This window comes from Hemitrygon akajei, chromosome 19 (genome assembly GCF_048418815.1).
Source record: "Hemitrygon akajei chromosome 19, sHemAka1.3, whole genome shotgun sequence".
Taxonomy (NCBI): domain Eukaryota; kingdom Metazoa; phylum Chordata; class Chondrichthyes; order Myliobatiformes; family Dasyatidae; genus Hemitrygon; species Hemitrygon akajei.
The window spans coordinates 74,560,941-74,577,624 of NC_133142.1; the positions used below are offsets into that span (position 1 = coordinate 74,560,941).

A 16,684-nucleotide genomic window follows, 5' to 3' on the forward strand; every position below is an offset into this window, starting at 1 on the left:
TTTGAGACACATGCAGCTATGGCAACCTGAGGGAACCTAGTGCACATTGCTACCTGCACTTCATTTACAGCTGATTCTGCCTGACTAAAACGAAGTGAAGGTGCCAACTACCTCATGGCTGAAACTAATGCTGTTGATTAAGATGGAAGGTCTGCTCTGAGAGAGAACTCAAGCTGCGGGGTGTACACTCAATGGGCACTCTGTTAGGTGGAAATAATGGTTACTGTAAATTTCACTGGGGTGTGGTGAGTGAAAGAATCTGAGAGAAAGTTGGTCAGACCACACGGAGTATTCTGAGTAGAAAGAAAAGGGAGGGGAGCACCAGAGGGAGGTGATAGGCAGGTAATGAGATAAGGTAATGAACCCCTCCCTCTCTTTTACCATTCTGTATTCCCATTTTCCTCTCTCCCCTTATCTCCTTACTGACATATCACCTCCCTCTTGTGCTCCTCCCCCTTTACTTTCTTCCATGGCCTTCTGTCCTCTCCTATCAGATTCCCCCTTCTCCAGCCAATATCTCTTTCACCAATCCACTTCCCACCCCTTCCCCCTCCCAGTTTCACCCATCACCTTATGGTTTTCCTCCCCTCACCCCACTCTGACCCCTCATTTTTTTTCCAGTCCTGATGAAGTGTCTCGGCCCAAAATGTCGACTGTACTCTTTTCCACAGATGCTGCCTGGCCTGCTGAGTTCCTCCAGCATTTTGTGTGTGTTGCAGAACATTTCTAATTTATCTTACTGCGTATTTCTTGCCATCTATCAGTGACAAAAATTACTGCTTTTTGAACACATAAATGCACAAGAGATACTATTTAAAAACTGTTTGCTGTAAGCATGGCGTAGTGTCTAGCAGCCAGACAAGTGCATGCATGTGGCACTAGTTAGAAACTGCTGAAGGGTCTCGGCCTGAAATGATAATTGTACATTTTTCCATGGATGTTGAGTTCCTCCAGTAGTTTGTGTGTGTTGCTTGGATTTCCAGTACTGCAGATTTCCTCTTGTTTGGGACTAGTTAGAAGCTGTTTGCCAACAGTCTCCTGTGCCAATTAAGTGGGATCATGCCCAAGTAAGTGAAGGGAATGTGGCTATTTTCATGATTAGTTTTTGTTCTTTAAGAGTTGATCCGAATAAGTAGTTGTCCCAATTAACCAAAATCCGTCGTATTATCTCCAGCATTTATCTTTATTTGAGAAATCTACTTCTTTTTGGATGTTTACATCTAAGAAAGTAGTCATTATCTTTCTTACTAAAAGGAAAGATAGCTGCTTTAACTGTTGCATGGGTAAAGATGAAAACCGACTAAAAACCTCACTGTTGTAATTTCAAACTAACTTTGGAGAATGTATGAATGACAAACAATTTGTTAATGGACCTGGCTCAATATTCAAACATATTTCCAATTATTGAAGCTCTATTGTGGACCAGTGATTCTTCTTCAGATCAGTTTATTGTCATCTACATCAGAATGCTCACCTGGAGCTCAAAGAGTTAATAACAAATACAATAATAAATACAGTGACAAACGCAAATCAACCTAATGGGGCAAAGTACAACCAAATGGTGTGTGACTTGTAACCGTAATTTGAATGTTTGCTCTGGCCATTATAAAACATGAATGTTGGAAAGGGTCATCAAGAGATAAAAACACGATTTGCTTTCCATGACAGAAATATAAGAAGGTGAGCTGACAGACTGAGCTCTGTACTATTTTGTCATTCTCTTGATTCAAATCTAGGACAGGCTTCAAGAATAAAAGTTCCTCCCACTGACATTTACAAGTGGTTCATAGTCCTTGTTCAGACAACTAATCTCCCCGGCATTAATCCTGAATTAATCTCGTTGAATACAAGAGCAGCAAGCACGCGAGCTAGTAAAGTCATGCTGGTGCAACAGGTTTGGTTTACTGAAAATTAGTTAGTGAAGGAGCTTTTAGATTGCATGTAATCTGTGCAATACCTGAGCCAAAAATGTGTGTTTTGGTAGAGAAGTGCATTAGGTAAGCAAAACAGTACAATCCATCATGTTAATATAATCAACACTCCCTGGGTTTTCATGCACTGTTTCTATTCATAAGGCATGTGAGATGCTTTAAACACGGCAATGGTTTTCCCTTCCTATCATTTTTGAAAGGCATGCCTACCTCTGTAATATTTTTTGAACTGGCTTTTAGAATCAGAATTCTGAATCAGGTTTAATATCACAGCATATGTCATGAAATTTGTTGTTTATTGGCAACAGTATAGTGCAATACTGAATAATCAAAATTATAAATTACAGTTAGAAGTGTAAAATTCATTTCATTTTCATTTTTAGAATCTTTTTATTGGTACATAATCTTCTACAGCTATAAGATGATACAAAACTTCAACAAATTAATATATATATGATTAATAAAGCTGAAGAAAATAAAAACTGATCATAGTATATAAAAATGAAAATAAAAGATTTATATGTAAAAAGAAAGAAAAAAAGAACCCCATCTAACTAAGAAAAAAAAAACCACTGACTACAACAAAAAGGGAAAAAAACCCATTAGGAATCAACCCCCGGAGCAATCTGTCTTACCATCGTCTATATATATAATGAAAAAGAATCATCAACCGCCAATTCATGTTTATATAAAATAGATTGGAAGGAAACCATATAAAATAATTCAAATTAAATGATAATATTTGGCAAAAGAGCCCCATCTTCTCTCAAAATCGAATCAGGGATCAAAAGTTCTACTTCTAATTTTTTCCAAACTGAGACATAACATTACTTGAGAAAACCATTCAATTAATGTAGGAACAGAGGTATCTTTCCATTTTAATAAAATAGCCCTTCTTGCCATAATGTAACAAATACAATTACATGTTGATCTGAAGATGAAATACCCTGAATATGATGCGGAACTATTCCAAATAGAACAGTCAATCTATTAGGCTGCAAATTAATTTTCAGAGCTTTAGAAATTGTAGAAAATAAAAATTTCCAAAACGGTTTTAATAAAGAACATGACCAGAACATATGTGACAAAGTAGCTACTTCAGTTTTACACCTATCGCAGTGGTTATCTATACTAGGAAATATTTTAGATAGTCTCTCCTTTGTTAAATAATAACGGTAAACAATTTTAAATTGAATTAAAAAGTGATTGGCACATATAGCAGAATTTATGTTTTTTCAAAACTCACAACCAATCTTCACTAACAAAGGTCAAATTAAGTTCTTTCTCCCAATCTTGTTTAATCTTTAGTGAGAGGTTCTCTTTTTGTAACAAGAGTAAATTATAAATTCTGCTAATAGAACCTCTCACTAAAGGATTCAACTTCAAAATGCTATCCAACAAATCAGGTTCTTGTAAATATGGAAACTTAGATAAATATCGTTGTAAAAAATGTCTAACCTGAAGATACTGCAGAAAATGTGTATGAACAAGAGAATATTTGTTAATTAACTTTTCAAAAGTCATCAATCACCCATCACAAAATAAATCTGTAAAAGAGCGGATCCCCTTATTTCACCATAGGAGAAAAATGGGATCGGTTATTGAAGGTTTAAATAAAAAGTTTCGATATAAAAAACTAGACAACTTAAATTGTTTAAAATTAAAAATATTGCAAAACTGAAACCAAATCCATAAGGATTGTTTAATAACAGGGTAAAGATTTAAATTTGGAATTTTAGAGAGTTGTAGAGGTAATGGAGCTCCTAATATTGAAGTTAAATGAAATTGTTTAACAACTTTTAGTTCCAAATCAACCCATAGTGGATTTTGGCTCTTGTCAAGCCAATATAGCCAAAAACATAATTGTCTAATATTAACATAGTCTTATTAATATAGTCTTAAATTAGGGTGCAAGTCCACCATCTTTTTTAATTTTTTGTAAATGATATTTATTAATTCTTGGTCTTTTATTGTTCCAAATAAAGGAAGAAATAAGAGAGTCAGTTTGATCAAAACATTTTTACTTAACAAGATAGGTATATTTTGTAAAATATATAAAAATCTAGGTAAAATCATCATTTTCACAGCATAGATACAGCCTATTAAAGAGAGAGTAAGTGGATTCCATCTAGAAAATAATTGTTTCATGGAGTCCATTAAAGGAACTATATTAGCTTTATAAAGATCTTTATTTTTTAGCAATTATAATACCTAAATATTTAAAAGTATTAACAATTCTAAAAGGGATATCATTATATATATAAAACAGGGGCATTTAATGGGAACAATTCACTTTTATTCAAGTTAAGTTTATATCCTGAAAATTTACCAAAGTTTTTTAAATGTTTCCAAAAGATTAGGAATTGATTCCTCAGGATACAAAATAAACATCAAAAGATCATCTGCATAAAGAGAAATCTTATGCATGGTTCCATTCATAGAGATACCATGAATATTTTTGGCTTCACATAGTGTTATAGCCAAAGGCTGCAATACAAGATTAAATAATAAAGGGCTTAATGGACATCCCTGTCTAGTACCACGAGGAAGTGACAAAAAAGAGGACCTGAAATTATTAGTAATAACTGTGGCAATAGGATTCTTATAAATCATTTGAATCCACCTATTAAAATTATTACCAAAACCAAATTTTTCTAATACTTTAAACAAATATGGCCACTCAACTCTATCAAATGCCTTTTCTGTGTCGAGAGAGATAAACATTGAGGTTGCTTAGATAATGGTGAATATATAATATTCATCAATCTCCAAACATTAGAGAAAGTAATGGCCTTTAATAAAGCCCGTTTGATCCATAGAGATGATTTTAGTTAAAATATTTTCCAAGCAGTTAGCCATTAGCTTATTAATTTTTGCATCGACATTTAATAGTGAAATAGGTCTATATGATGAACATTTAGTAGGATCTTTATCTTTCTCAAGGATTAAGGAAGTAGATGCTTCATAAAAGGAAGAAGGTAAACTACCCTTCTCAAAGGATTCATGAAATATTTCTAAAAGATACGGAGAAAGTAATCTTTCAAATTTTTTGTAAAATCCTACCGAATAACCATCAAGTCCAGGAGCTTCACCTGATTGCATTAATAAAATAGCTTTCTGAATTTCATGCTTGGTAATTGGAGCATCAAGCATCTGTTGATCTTCAGCAGAAATTTGAGGAAATTTAATCTTATGTAAAAAAGCCTTCATTTTGGAGGAATCTGCAGGAAATTGAGATTTGTAAAGATCAGAATAAGAATCTTGAAAAATATTATTAATGTCTTCATGGTTACTTGCTATATCTCCATTATTTTTACGAATCTTTAAAATATGTCTTTTAGCTCTAGCTGCTCTTAATTGGGAAGCTAAGAGCTTATTATTTTTATCCCCAAAAATATAAAATTGACTTTTCAATTTAAGCAAATACCCTTCAATAGGATATGTTAATAGTAAATTATATTGTGATTGTAATTCTACTCTTCTTTTAAATGAAACAACATTTGGAGAGATTGCATTAATGTTATCTAATTCTTTAATTTGTTTAGAAATTTTATCTAGTTCTATTCTTGTTTGTTTCTTCAGTTTAGCTATATACGAAATAATCTGACCACGTAAATAAGCTTTTAATGTATCCCAAATTACTAACTTTGAGACGTTTCCTGTATTATTAAAGAGAAAAAACTCTTTTATCTGAGTTTCAATAAACTCAACAAATTCTGAACTTCGTAACAAGTGTTCTGGAAAACGCCAAAATAGTCTGGTAGAAACAACATCTTTCAATTCAAATATTTGGTTTAAAGGAGCATGATCAGAGATAGCAATCGCATCATACTCACATTTCAGAACATTAAATAGAAGTCAAGGGTCAACTATAAAATAGTCGATTCTCAAATATTTATTATGAACATGTGAGAAAAAAAGAGTATTCTCTATCACTAGGGTGCATATGCCTCCAGATCTCAATTAAACCATAATCAAATAAAAAGGAATTAATAAATGATGCAGAACGATTAAGGAGTCGATGTTTGGGTGATGACTTATCCATTAAAGGATTTAAACAAGTATTAAAATCACCACACATTAATAACATATATTCATTTAAATCAGGTAACAGAGCAAAGATAGCTTTAAAAAAAGAGGGATCATCTACACTGGGTCCATAAATATTAACCAAAACTGTTTCCTATTACAAATTATTCCTTTAACAATCAAAAATCTACCATTAATATCGGCTATAATATCCTCCTGATTAAAAGGGATATTGGAATCAATAAAAATAGAAGCACCTTTAGTTTTACTCTGGGAGTTTGCATGAAACTGAGGACCCTTCCAAAAGTTAAAAAATCGATTCTTATCACATAACCTGATATGCGTCTCTTGAGCAAAGATTATATCAGGCTGGAATCGGTTAATAATTTTAAATGTTTTCTTATGCTTAATAGGATGATTCCAACCACGGACATTCCAACTTAAAACATTTAGCTGTTTAGATATCATCATGAGACTTTGTATCTAAAAAGAGTAGTTAGACGTTTGTCAGGATAAGGTAGTCAAAAATGACGGAGATGAATGACAATAATAATAATTTGCGTATGCTCCGGGATTCCATAATGGGGACAAAAAAAGAAGGAAAAAAACCCCACCCAAACTAAAAGACCCAGAAATAAGTTGGTATCAATCTACACAAGCCCCAAGAAAAGCAAAGAAGCGATAATAAACTCCACCTACCTAAATAATAATAAAAAATGAAAAAAGGAATCTCTGTCTCCCTATACCGAACATAAAACTCATTAGAGTCGACATGAATCTCAATATAATTAAATTGGAAGGAACAGTGTTTTTTTGTAGAACAAAACAATCTTCAATTTTGAAAATAACCTTCATAATATTAGATAAGGGAAGAAAAATACATCCAAAACAATTCTTGAAATATTTGCACAAAAGAAAAACAATCGCCATCTTTAAGTTATCCAATCTATCTTTAAAACGTAAAAAAATCCAAGTAATTACTTTAAAAATCTTTGCAAAAGCATACGGAACAAAAAAAATGATTAGTTCATTTAAATGCTGCAGAGAAAAAGTTCTAGATGGTTCAGAATTATCTAGTCTTTCAACAGTTTTCCCGTTATGTTATCTGAGGTTAGAACCATCCAAACCAGTCTTTTTCAGAGATAAAATACATTTTAAGGTAAAGACTTTCTTTTACCATCAAATCTTCCAATTTCATCACTCTTTACGCCACAAGACAATCAAACCGTTGTAAATCATTCAAACTTCAGGCTTCAGACTTGTCAGGCTGTTACGAACCCCGTAACTGGGTGTCTTACCGGCAAAGATTGGAGTATCCGTTGAAGTCTGATGATACTATTTTTAACAGTATTTATTAGTAAAAATACACAAAAATAATATCAATGCAAATATACAGATAATATACGTCATCAATACTAAACCTAAAAGTGCAGGTATAGTAATAATCAACAAGAAATAAGCTCTATCGTTGTCTAGGGGATAATGAATTGTCCAATGGAAATATAAAGTTCAGTTCAGTTCATGCAGGCTGCGGTAGTTGCTGATCACTGTGTTGCAATTGTTGGAGAGAGAGAGAGTAACAGCTATTAACTTGCCGACTTTCCTCTTACGATCTTGATCTGTCGATGCGTTGTTATTGTGGCCATTCACGTATGACCTCTCCGTCCTTTAGCTAGACCATTCCGTGGAGGACTCTTCACCCAGGCAAGGGTGGACACACACACAAGCCCCCACCGGTCTCGTAACGTCTTTCCTGGTGCGTCTGAGGGGTGTTCCCCAGACCCTGCTTTTATCCCCACTCACGGGGTCTCAGGTGTCAATCAGGTTGGGATGATGCAATCCCTCAACCAGACCACTCTGGTTGCCCCCTGAGGGGTTTCAATGAATAGAACAGTACTCAATACACAACTCCTTCTCCAAGAGACAATAGCAGTAATCTCTCTCTTTGTCAATAGGAGACATTCCAACCTTTGTGTATCCCTGTGTTGTCTCTCTCTCATTACTGACATGAGCTGTGTATCTCTCTCATTTCCTGGGCATCAGACCCGAAATAATAGCAATTTTGCAATTCTCAAAAAGGGGGGGGGGGCGACTTTGCACCCTTCTGCCCATCAGAGTTACTCCTCATTCGTAACAAGGCAAAGAGTTAATAAAACGCACTGCTTCGGCTGGATCATCAAAAATACGAGCCCCAGAATTTTTGACAAAAAGCTTTAATTTGGCTGGCTATTGTAACGATGGGAAGAGCTTTTTTTGATACGCTAATCTCACGGCCGAGGAGAATCCAGCACGCTTCTTGACAATTTCGCATGGAAAATCTTCAAAAAAGCGAATCTCCAAACCTTGAAATTGAAACAACCTTTGTTTTTTCGCAAGCTTAATAATGTGGTCTTTGTCTCTAAAACAGAGAAAACGCACAATATGCCTGTTTTTACCTTCATCCAAAAATTTTAATTCACCAGTTCTGTGAGCCATTTCAATCTCTGGGAGTTGCGAACTTCCAGAAATAAAGACTGAAACATTTTAGCAAAATAATCCAGTGTGTCGGCAGATTCTGATTTCTCTTTTAATCCAACAATTCAAATATTATTCCGACATGACCGAGGTTCCAGATCCACGATTCGTTGTTGAGCCTTTTCCAAATGAGATGAAAGGTCAGCCGCATTTCGACTAACTTCTTTAAGATCGAGGCTCAGAGAGTCAATTTTTTCTTCAAATTTCTCTTTTAGTTGAGTTATTTCAGTGCCGATACTGCTGATTTGAGACTCTAATCTCTTCACCCAAGAGGGTTCTACCGAGTACTCTTCAGCTGTTTTAGACTTTCCGTTGACTGAGTCCGGATTTGGCCTGGTCCCTCTTAAAGTAGCCATAATTATAACTGTTGCTCTACAGATCCGACTGAATAAAGTTGAAATTTCAAAGTTTAAGTCGGAAAAGGGAGAGATTAAAGGCGGACAGAAAGTGACTGTCTTACATGTCCGTGAGCAGGAGGCAGAGTCCATTTTACCTTTGTGAAAATTAATTAAGTAGTACAAAAAGAGAGGGGAACATGGCATGTCTCTCCAGGGCCCGCATCATTTGAAATTAAGTAGGTGAATGTGCAGTAGCAGTCTCCTGATCAATGCTCCTTGAAGTTTAGTGTGTAAGACACGTAAGAGCTTTGCTGAACCAATTTACTTCCTCCTTTCTCTAACTGGGGCAGTGGGTGGTCAGAGAGCTGCAGAGTTAGACGGTACAGAACAGGCCCTTTGGGTCAACTCAACCATGCTGACCAAAGTCATCTAACTGAGCTAGTCTTGTCTGCCTGCAATCGGCCCATATCAAAGCTTTTCTATCCATGTCCCTGTTCAAATGTCTTTTAACATTGTCAGTGTGCCTCCTCTGGCAGCTTGTTCCATAAACCCGCCACCCCCTTTGTGAAAATGTTACTGTACAGATTCCTTTTAAATCTTTCCCCTTTCACCCTAAATCTATACTTCAGGTTTTAGATTCCCCTACCCTAGGAAAAGATTGTGACCTTATCTATGCTCCTCAGAAATTTATAAACCTCCATAAGCTCATTGTTCAGCTTCATGTGCTCCAGGGATATCTCTCATTATAACCCGAGCACTCCAGACCCAATAGCATTATTATGAACCTTTTCAGCTTAACGGCATATAGTAACCGGAGCTGCACACGGTATTGCAAGGGCTTTCTTACCGATGTCTGGTACGATTGTAACATGACATCTCAGTTCTTGCACTTGATGCCCAGACTGATGAAGGCAAGTGTGCCAAGCATCTTCACAAACTGGTCTATCTGTGTCTCCACTTGCAGGAAACTAGGTACCTACCTACATACCAAGGTGTCTCTGTTCTAGAGTACTTTCCATATGTCGAGTAAGTACTGCCCTGCTCTAACTTACCTCACACTTGGACAAGTTAAATTCCATTTGCCTTCCTTTGGCCACCCCTCCACTCATCTTGGTCTACATTTGCTTATAACCTTAGGCAACCCTCAAAGTCAAATGTTGGTGTCATCTGCAAACTTACAAAGCGTATAAACAGCATCATATCCAAATCATTAAAATAGGTGAAAAACAATAACAGACCTGGCACCAATCCCTGTGGCACCCTCCAGTCTGAAAAACAACCCTCCACTACCACTACCTGCTTCTTCCACCAACCTAATTTTGGATCCAGTTGGCTAGCTCACCATGGATTCCATGGAAACTGACTGATAAAATTAAAATAGTGCAAATAGGGAGAAAAATTGTCTATTCAGAAATCTGATGGCAGAGGGGAAGAAGCGGTCCTGAAACACTGAGTGTGTGTCTTCAGGCTCCTGTGCCTCCATGATGATAGCAATCAGTGCCACGGAAGCGTAGTGTCAGTGTGACACTGTCACAGCTTGGGGTGTCAGAGTTCTGAGTTCAATCCCAGTGTCCTCCGTAAGCAGTTTGTATATTCTGTCTGTGGAATGCATGGATTTTCTCCGGGTGCTCCAGTTTCCACCCACAGTCCAAAGACATATGCGTTGGTGGGTTAATTGGTCATGGTAAATTGTGGTGTAGGTAGATCCAGATTCAAATTTACTGATCACATGTACATCAAAGCACATTAACAACCAATACATCCAAGGATGTGCAAGTGTCACCACACATTATGTACCAACATAGAAACGTAGAAAATAGGTGCAGGAGTAGGCTATTTGGCCCTTCCAGTGATGATCATCACTCATCGGCCCATGGCTGATCATCCAACTCAGAACCCTGTATCTGCTGTCTCTCCATACCCCCTGATCCCTTTAGCCACAAGGGCCATATCTAACTCCCTCTTAAATATAGCCAATGAACTGGCCTCAACTGTTTCCTGTGGCAGAGAATTCCACAGATTCACCACTCTCTGTGTGACGAAGTTTTTCCTCATCTCGGTCCTAAAAGGCTTCCCCTTTATCCTTAAACTGTGACCCCTCATTCTGAACTCCCCCAACATCGGAAACAATCTTCCTGCATCTAGCCTATCCAATCCCTTTAGAATTTTATACATTTCAATAAGATCCTCCCTCAATCTTCTAAATTCCAGCAAGTATAAGCCGAGTCGATCCACTCTTTCTTCATATGAAAGTCCTGTCATCCCAGGAATCAATCTGGTGAACCTTCTTTGTACTCCCTCTATGGCAAGAATGTCTTTCCTCAGATTAGGGGACCAAAACTACACACAATACTCCAGCTGTGGTCTCACCAAGGCCTTGTACAACTGCAATAGAACCGCCCTGCTCCTGTACTCAAATCCTTTTGCTATGATTGCCAACGTACCATTTGCCTTTTTTCACCGCCTGCTGTACCTGTATGCCCACCTTCAATGACTGGTGTACAATGACACCCAGGTCTCGTTGCATCTCCCCTTTTCCTAATCGGCCACCATTCAGATAATAATCTGTTTTCCTGTTCTTGCCACCAAAGTGGATAACCTCACATTTATCCACATTAAATTGCATCTGCCATGAATTTGCCCACTCACCCAACCTATCCAAGTCACCCTGCATCCTCTTAGCATCCTCCTCACAGCTAACACCGCCGCCGCATAACATGCGCACAATGCTCAACAGAACAAATCAGCACATATCAAGTGACGGATCATTAACAGCAAAACAAGCCCAGTTACTCCCTCTCAACACAGTGCTCTAACCCCAGGACAGGACTTCAAGCTCCAGATTCACAATGACAGGACCTCAGACACTAGGCCTCGAATGCCAGTCTTGCAATAGAGCATCCATTACAGCAAATGAAAGAGGTAGAACTTTAAAGGCAAATAACAGTTCTCAATAGATCCTTTATTGAAACTAGTACACGGCCAACTAGTGAGTGGCAGAGCTATGCATCCAAGTCACCCAACATGGTAAACTCAATTCTCAAAGATCTTAATTGGGTGGATAGAAATAAAATCCAACTAATTAATAATTAAACAGATCTTTATTCCCATTTGTAAAACTGAAGCCCTGGATTCTTTCAGCGTTATTTCTTCTATTGTGAATTAAGCTAGCAGGAGGTTTTTCCTTCCTGTTGTGAAGAAATTGTTTAACCTTGGTGATCAAGTCAACATTTCGGGAATAGCTTCTTACCCACCCTCTGCCATCAGATTTCTGAACGGACAATGAACCCATGAACACTACCTCAGTATTTTGCCCTTCTTTTTGCACAACTTATTTAAGCTAATTTTCTTTTTTTATCTAAACTTTTTATTGTAATTTATAAATTTTATTATTATGTATTGCAATGTACTGCTGCTGCTGCTAAACAACGAATTTCACAACATATGCCAGAGATACTGAACCTGATTCTGATTCTGATTCCAGTCAAGGGAAATAGAGACAAAATGCTAGAGTAGCTCAGCAGGCTTCTCATCTTTGTCCAGTCAAGAGAAAGGTGAATTTAAAATCAGGCTTATTTCTTCAGAAAGATCACAGTAATGGAGACAGTCACATTTAAGTTATGCATGATCACCAAGTTCAAAGGTATTGTAAAATAGGTGAGAAATAATTGGATGCACATATTGAGGTGTGGAATATTGATCCAGGAACAGAAGTTACAATCCCATGACAGCAGATGGAAAACATAAATTCAAGTCATAAATGAATCATTAAGAAAAAGCATTGACGAATGTAACAATGTCCATGAGAGGGAAAAGACCAAGTACTCTGAACTGGCAACTGAAGCTGCTCAGAACAGCTGGAAAACCAACATTTTCCCTGTTGACCACCTGATGACCCCGATGATGTGGCTACCCTCCTCATCACCACTCCAAGCCACTGCCAACATCGAGTGTGCCGACTTTATCATTGGGATTGAAACATCAAGTCCTAGTAGCTCTACTCAGCAAATGCCCTCTAGCAAGCCACTCTGTTCTGGGACCATTCAGGGATAGACAACAAATAAGTGGCTTTTTTGTGATATGAGCATCATGTGAACAAATAAATTATGAAAACAAATCCACCAAAAGTCTTGCACAGGTTTATACCTGGTGACAACAGCTAATGTATTCTCCAGATGTTTCCTCTGTGTGGGAGCCAAATTTGGCTATTCATGTCAACTGTCACAATTGGTTGGCTCAACATGGTGGAGTCGCAATCCAAATTTGTGCTTTGATTCTTCATGTACATAACAGTATTAACTTTACCTTAACTTGAAAATTAAATTTCTTCTTAATGTTCATGCCTTGAAGGAGGCTACTGTTCACATTCTTGCCAGGCAAGGTTAGATTTTTGATTACTTTCATTCAGAAGTTTGGACATATGAGTGAAGCAATGAACTCATGGAATGGAAAACTCCAGGTCTGACTTAGTACTGTCATGTAGTACAAATATTAGTGAGTGGCTGTTCAATTGTTCCTCAAGTTTCTGACTGTGTTAGGTGGAGGCAAATTGGGAGCAGCCAAAATATTGACCACAAGTTCTAAAACTGCATTTAATTAATGAGATACCAGGTGGAATAGGCTCTCTGGACTAACTGCTATGCTACCATGGGACTCAACAGGAGACAGGCAGATATTAATAAATCAAAAATGCGACTTTGTTCGAACAAGCTCACATTCCTTTCATGTATTTTCCCCATTCTGCTCTTTTCTCATTTTGTACAAAATGGAATATTGTGCAGACTGACTGCATTTAGTCATGGAATCATGAAGTTGTACAACACAGAAACAGACGCAACATGTCCATACCACTCCTTTTGCCTTGGGATTTATTGGCCTTCAAACTTCTCTTCTATTATTCTTTGACTAATACTTACTGTAGTCTATTTCCCTTTCTCATTAGCCCTTAATATGCCCAGCAGGTATAAGCCCACTGTCTTTCCCCATGAAAAATAATGAGTTAATTCCTCTACCATTTTCCATTCTCCTTTACAAACTCTCCTAGCCTGGTCTGTAAGGAGTTCATATTTGCCCTTGTTATTCTTCTGCTTTTTACAGACTTCTAAAAATTCTTATGTTTTAGTCAGCTTTAATAAAGCCAGCTTATGCTTTTGACTTCCATCAAATTCTTAGCCATCTACTAGATTCTAAAATACTAAGACCTGCTGCTATTTCTTGCAACTTTATGGGGCTTCTTCTTATGAATTAACATGATATTCAATTTCTATAAATTAAGAATTTTCACTTTGGGATTTTGTGCATTAAATGTTTTGTTTCTATTTTGAAAATTGTACACTGTTGCTTTTGGAGCTCCCTTTTACTGGAAATGCAGCTCATTAGCAAGAACCCACCTTCTCCCGCTTCGTCCATCTAGGAGTATATGACTTTGGTCCCACCAAATCCACGTGTTTGGAATGTCTCGCCTACCCAGGCCCTGGTTTGTGTGAATACTGTGTGATTTGCTACCCCTGCAATAACCTGTTGCATACTACATTCAACTATAAAGGAAGTATTTTTATGAATGTTAACCAAAGAGTTAGTAAAGGATGGAAAGGAAAAAACAAAAAGGGTCATTATAATTAAACAATCAAATGTGAACAGGTTGCAGCTCACATCTTCCAAAAGCCATATTCAGTGATCCTTGGCAGACCTCCATGCCTGGGATCTATCGAGTCCTGTTTTCACACCAGATCAAATCCTACGATCGGTTCCCTCCAGCGCCTTCTCTCTTTCTCTTCCCCCCAACAGAAGACCAGGCCCAATTTTAGGAGTCCCTCACAAAACCTTCCCCCCCCCCCCCCGTGTTCTCTCGAACCTTCTCCCAGTTCCACCAATCTAATAGGATGACACATATTCCTCAGCATCCCTCATCTTCACCAATAACCCAAACATGCTGAAAGCAGAACGGACTGCTCTTACAGAACTGAAATATGTACAGCATAAAGTAAAAACGTGAACCAAGGCGTGACGCTCTCTGCCCACCAAAAATAGCCATGTCCTCATGACATTGAAATAGTTTATTATCCCTTCATTAATAACACAATTTTCAAAGGAATGTTGTGCTGTCAGGACCTCCAATTTATTTGTAAATGGTAGTGATAGATCTCACTGGGGGAAAGGCACAAAATTCTGTTCCCCCAGTCCAACATAGGCCAGTCTACCTGAATCTTTGAGACCTCCTTATCCCATCATCTACTTCTTCAGTTTCAGACACTCCTTGGGATCTTTCCTGTCAATATGGAGAGGCCGCCTGCTGTCCATTTCTTGTGCCTTCCAGCAACTCAGATCCTCTGTCACTTGGCTGAGATCAGATTCATTCCGAGTAACTTTACAGCCCAGTCTCCCTTCATTGTCCAGCTGCAAGCCTGCCTGTCCACTGCTAGTCCTCTCCTCCCCCCTCCATTTCATCCACATCAGTGTGGGGAGGTTTGGGAACCTCTTCATCAATTATTGGAGAGTTTGCATGAGGTAACATGTACCACACCCCCATCTGAGTCCGTACAACATTCAGTGGTTAGGGCCCCTTCAGGTCTCTCCACTGGTTGTCTTTCTGTTCTCTCACGTCATCGCAAAGTCTGCCTACGAGGTGTAGGGTCTATGTCAGGCTCTGGGTCAACATGCACCTCTTGTCCCAAAGGTAGAAGGTGGTTCCCATGGAGAATTTTGACAGGTCCATTCCCATCTTCTGGCTTCATCCGAAAAACTGGCACATTTGGCATCTGGCTCTCCACTACATGAGGAATAGCCACCCAGCGGTCAGCCAACTTATGCTTCCCTGTAACCCCAAATTCTCCATCTCCAGGCATCAATTGGGAGAACCTAATCTTCTGATCATACCTCCTCTTGTTTCCTTGATTCTGCATGGTAGTAGAGACCTCTGCTAGTTCATAAGCCTTTTGCAATTCCCTCCTCGTGTCAGACACATACTAAAGATAGGTCTTCTGTGGTAAATCTTCCCCAGCAGTGCCAAAACTTGCAACCTTGCTTCATGCCAAACATCAAATAATATGGTGAGTATCCAGTGGCTTCATTCTGTGTACAGTTACAGTGGTGGGACCAGATGCCCAGTATGCTGATGCCACTTGTTCTTCTTGCTGATCTCCAGGGTACCAAGCATGTCCGGTTGAACCACTTGGGCTGAAAGTGATAAGGTGTAGTCCTTGACTTCTCAACTCCCTGCATGCTCAGTAGCTCATGTATGAGCCTACTCCCAAAATCCCTTCCCTGATCACTACGTATCCATCCGGGAAGGCCATAATGAATGAAGTACTTTTCCCATAACACTTTGGCCACTGTGGATGCCCTCTGATCCTTTGTAGGGAAGGCTTGAACAATCTGGTTTAGTGATCAGTAATAAACAAGACATTCGCCGGGTTACTGGAATCAGGCTCTTTGGAGAGGAAATCCATACACACCAGATCAGTGTCCCCGCAGACTGTAAATGTGATAATGGAGCTTCCCTCGTAGACAGCGTCTTCCTCTGAGTACATCGAATGCATGACTTACAGTACTCTTTTACCTCAGGCTTCATTTGGGGCCAGTAGAACTGATCTCTGACCAATCCATAGGTCTCATCCAACCCCAACTGACCTGAATCATGACGAAGTGACTTCAACAGAGTCCTCAGGCAGAACCAACTGGGAATGCCAAGGCCTACCCGGAGGAGACGTGAGCCGGTGTTGGATCTGGTTCCTCAACTCCAGTTTGTTCCATTCTCTCAGCAGTAGAGATACGGCAGGGTGTTTCATCTTTTCAGCTTGGGCCACATCCCCTATCACAACAGCTGACCAAACGATACCTACGCAAGGGTCATCTCGCAGAGTGGCCACTTCC

At 38.5% G+C, this 16,684-nt stretch overlaps 1 protein-coding gene across 3 annotated transcripts in view; it reads left to right on the top strand.

Annotated features, from left to right (window-relative positions):
* The window catches only part of slc26a6 (solute carrier family 26 member 6), a 145,819-nt gene that overhangs the window by 34,057 nt on the left and 95,078 nt on the right, over positions 1–16,684 (top strand). The gene's annotated exons all lie outside the window — the stretch shown is intronic.